Here is a 4,897-nt window from a genome sequence, read left to right as displayed (position 1 = left end):
GTGCGTGTTTTGGTTCGGATGCCGACGTAATTCCATCCAGTGGTTGTCGGGCTCCATGTTTGCCACCCTTGCTTGTTTGTATGTTTTGTGTTGTTTGGCGTGCGTAGGCCGAACTACAGTGGCTCTGATTCTTGTTCCAGACAAGATATGTAGGCATAAGGTGCGATACCTTATCGAGCTCCCTTCTCCTAACCCCACCTGCGTTCCCTTGTGTGTGTGTGTGATGTTTAGCAACCTATTCTTTATTCTAGGACGTGGATCCCGTCGAGTACGACGGACGTGAGGGGTGCTAATACCTTCCCCTTGCGTAACCGACTCCCTTACCCTTTCTCTCTGGTCGCAAGACCATTTCCTTTCCAGGTTTCTCTGAGCGTTTCCTTTCCCTATCTTGGGATAAATAACGCGCAGTGGCGGCTCTGTGTGTGTTTTGTTTTGAGTCCCGCCGGTTGATTTTTCGCAGGATGCGACAACTAGGTATTCAATGAGTCATGTGGATGGACATGAGCGGCCTGGAAGGATTTTTCTCATCCTACATATGCATGAGTAATATCTACATACTCCTTAATTAAGTTTGATTTTAAAATGCATTATCATGCTGAAATAAATGAATATGCGATATTGAGCTTATTTGTTAATACTAAGTACACTCGGGCATCAAGAAACATAATATTGAATTATACAGGGGAGGTAAGAATTATGTCTTGTGTTAGGTATACATATAAGGGCAAAACAATAATTATACATATGATCATTATCGTATAAAGGTTATATGAGATCACATGAAATTATGGTTAATTGGAAAGCAATGATGTCAGGCTAGACACCCTCTCTCTCTATTTATAATATTAAGTAAATTATTTAACATTATTGTCAATGTTACGAGAACGTAAAAGGTCGCACACGTAAGGATAAATAAACGAGAGATAAAATAAATTAATAAGATACATTTATGATTTTGTGGTACATTGTTACGATACACTAATGTTAATTAGGAAAATACGGCCCTCGGGAAGCTAGCATAGGGTGAGTATTGTATACGTGTTTAAATTTAATAAACAATAACAACATTTAGACAGTTTGGCCGAGTGGTCTAAGGCGCCAGATTTAGGCTCTGGTCCGAAAGGGTTGTGGGTTCAAATCCCACAGCTGTCAACTTTTTCTTGTTTCTGTCATTTTGTTCCAAATTATAATTTACTGTATTAAATAGACTAGGTTGGGGAAATTTTCTTAATATTGGTTCACTTTAGTTATAAATAAAAATTTGGTTCACCAAACAATTTATTTGGGTCGATATGATTTTATAAAACTATACCGGTTCAATTTGTTTCTTTTGAATCCTTCTTATGCTATAATAATTCGATTCAATTCAAAATTTTGACATAATTAACTATGAACAATCTTAGTTGTGGTCATTACCGTCCTGGTACTCGATCTCATACGATGATTTTCACACACGTTTGTTGCTTGGACTTCTAAAAAATGAAGGAGTTGTCTAAAAATATTCAAAAATCAGTGATGGACTTTCTTATATCTTAGCTAATGGCCCAATCATAAATACAAAAAGTCTTGATTCTCACAACTACTTTCAAGTTAGCAGTTGTTGGTTGGTTCGGGAATTGACTGAGTTGTTGGGCTGTGTATGAAAGGTCTAGATAGTCTTGTGTTAGTGAGGTAAATAAGTTATTCCACCAAATTTCTATAAGGTGTGAGATTAGTCCAAATTTATCCATAAACTATTGGTGTAACACTCATAGGCCAACATATTTATGATTAATGTATTTAAAACTTGTATCAAGTTGATTATTTATAATAAAAATACATTTCTATTATGTTTATTTTCAAAGTAATTAGTTTTTTATAGTATTTAATTGGTTTCATGGAACATTAAGTGTGACTTAAATGTGAGACATCATTAAATATAAAGATATCACTCTAAAAGTATCTATATGTATGTCTTACTATCGAATATAGCAACGCCAATGCATAGAGAATGTCATAACTAATATTTATATTGGAATGACCCGCGATAAGAATACTACATAGTTTGTTATGTAAGTCTCATAAGTTATTTTTATAATCACAGTGGTGTATGCTACCATTTGACCGGAAACCATTAAGTCCATACAAAAGGACATTGAGGAGTTAATCATTTTAGTAGCGTCAAACATTGTTTGTCATAAGACGATTATAAAGTCAGTTAACTAGGTATTCAATGAGTCATGTGGATGGACATGAGCGGCCTGGAAGGATTTTTCTCATCCTACATATGCATGAGTAATATCTACATACTCCTTAATTAAGTTTGATTTTAAAATGCATTATCATGCTGAAATAAATGAATATGCGATATTGAGCTTATTTGTTAATACTAAGTACACTCGGGCATCAAGAAACATAATATTGAATTATACAGGGGAGGTAAGAATTATGTCTTGTGTTAGGTATACATATAAGGGCAAAACAATAATTATACATATGATCATTATCGTATAAAGGTTATATGAGATCACATGAAATTATCGTTAATTGGAAAGCAATGATGTCTGGCTAGACACCCTCTCTCTCTTTATAATATTAAGTAAATTATTTAACATTATTGTCAATGTTACGAGAACGTAAAAGGTCGCACACGTAAGGATAAATAAACGAGAGATAAAATAAATTAATAAGATACATTTATGATTTTGTGGTACATTGTTACGATACACTAATGTTAATTAGGAAAATACGGCCCACGGGAAGCTAGCATAGGGTGAGTATTGTATACGTGTTTAAATTTAATAAACAATAACAACATTGAGACAGTTTGGCCGAGTGGTCTAAGGCGCCAGATTTAGGCTCTGGTCTGAAAGGGCATTTTATAAAACTATACCGGTTCAATTTGTTTCTTTTGAATCCTTCTTATGCTATAATAATTCGATTCAATTCAAAATTTTGACATAATTAACTATGAACAATCTTAAATGAAGGAGTTGTCTAAAAATATTCAAAAATCAGTGATGGACTTCCTTATATCTTAGCTAATGGCCCAATCATAAATACAAAAAGTCTTGATTCTCAAAACTACTTTCAAGTTAGCAGTTGTTGGTTGGTTCGGGAATTGACTGAGTTGTTGGACTGTGTATGAAAGGTCTAGATAGTCTTGTGTTAGTGAGGTAAATAAGTTATTCCACCAAATTTCTATAAGGTGTGAGATTAGTCCAAATTTATCCATAAACTATTGGTGTAAGACTCATAGGCCAACATATTTATGATTAATGTATTTAAAACTTGTATCAAGTTGATTATTTATAATAAAAATACATTTTAATTATGTTTATTTTCAAATTAATTAGTTTTTTATAGTATTTAATTGGTTTCATGTGGAACATTAAGTGTGACTTAAATGTGAGACATCATTAAATATAAAGATATCACTCTAAAAGTATCTATATGTATGTCTTACTATCGAATAGAGCAACGCCAATGCATAGAGAATGTTATAAGTAATATTTATATTGGAATGACCCGCGATAAGAATACTACATAGTTTGTTATGTAAGTCTCATAAGTTATTTTTATAATCACAGTGGTGTATGCTACCATTTTATAATAATTCGATTCAATTCAAAATTTTGACATAATTAACTATGAACAATCTTAAATGAAGGAGTTGTCTAAAAATATTCAAAAATCAGTGATGGACTTCCTTATATCTTAGCTTATGGCCCAATCATAAATACAAAAAGTCTTGATTCTCACAACTACTTTCAAGTTAGCAGTTGTTGGTTGGTTCGGGAATTGACTGAGTTGTTGGACTGTGTATGAAAGGTCTAGATAGTCTTGTGTTAGTGAGGTAAATAAGTTATTCCACCAAATTTCTATAAGGATTGAGATTAGTCCAAATTTATCCATAAACTATTGGTGTAAGACTCATAGGCCAACATATTTATGATTAATGTATTTAAAACTTGTATCAAGTTGATTATTTATAATAAAAATACATTTTTATTATGTTTATTTTCAAAGTAATTAGTTTTTTATAGTATTTAATTGGTTTCATGGAACATTAAGTGTGACTTAAATGTGAGACATCATTAAATACAAAAGATATCACTCTAAAAGTATCTATATGTATGTCTTACTATCGAATATAGCAACGCCAATGCATAGAGAATGTTATAAGTAATTGTCATATGGTGAACTGGACTTTTTGTGTTTTTATCGCAATGTCGCGGTTAGCAAGAGTCGCCACCGACTTTTCTTTTATCCAATAAGGAAAGGTGGAAAAGAACAGGAAAGACCTTAATTTAGATTTTGGGTTCGGGAGGTACATTATACAAAGGGAAGGTGTTAGCACCCTTTGTATCCATGGTTATCCATGGGCTCTTAATTGCTCGATCACTTATATTATTTTTGTCTGAAAAAAAAGTGTTTGTGAATTGTTTGGAAAATTGTTTTTGGAAAGAGAATTTAACTTTGTAATGATTCTTGTACGAATATATACAAAGTAGTTATCTCGTTTAGTTTTGGAAATTGTTTAGAAAAATATAACTCGATAATGATTCTAGTATGAATATATACAAAGTGGTGATTTTCTAAAGATATTTTGAAAGGTGTGAGGTGTGAAAATTGTTTTTAGATTGTGAGCCAACAATTAAGAGTTATACCGACCCAAGGTCTTTATGAGCATTTCCTATCCTTATGAGGGTAAAACTGTCCTTATTATTGAGAAATAAGTAGTTTTATCCTTTTGGATGTTTAAGGGTCATCGTAGGGTCATCGATAGGTCATTGAAGGCAACAGTTACGAGGATATCTTAGCATTCGAAGGGACTATCATCTTTTAACCGTAGGCAACATCGGAGGGTCATCGAGGGACAAAGTTGTATATTCGAAGGCAACATCCGAGGGACTAT

The 4,897-nt window shown here is 32.9% G+C and overlaps 1 non-coding gene across 1 annotated transcript; it reads left to right on the top strand.

The window, feature by feature from the left end:
- Positions 1-1,071: 1,071 nt before the first annotated feature.
- On the top strand, positions 1,072-1,152 carry TRNAL-UAG (transfer RNA leucine (anticodon UAG)). Its single transcript has one exon. It is a non-coding gene; the product is annotated as a tRNA-Leu (tRNA).
- The last annotated feature ends 3,745 nt before the right edge of the window (positions 1,153-4,897 follow it).

The sequence above is a fragment of the Lathyrus oleraceus genome, chromosome 3 (assembly GCF_024323335.1).
Source record: "Lathyrus oleraceus cultivar Zhongwan6 chromosome 3, CAAS_Psat_ZW6_1.0, whole genome shotgun sequence".
NCBI classification, from domain to species: Eukaryota; Viridiplantae; Streptophyta; class Magnoliopsida; order Fabales; family Fabaceae; genus Lathyrus; species Lathyrus oleraceus.
Note: the sequence above shows the minus strand (reverse complement) of the source record. Positions and strands in the feature narration are given on the sequence as shown.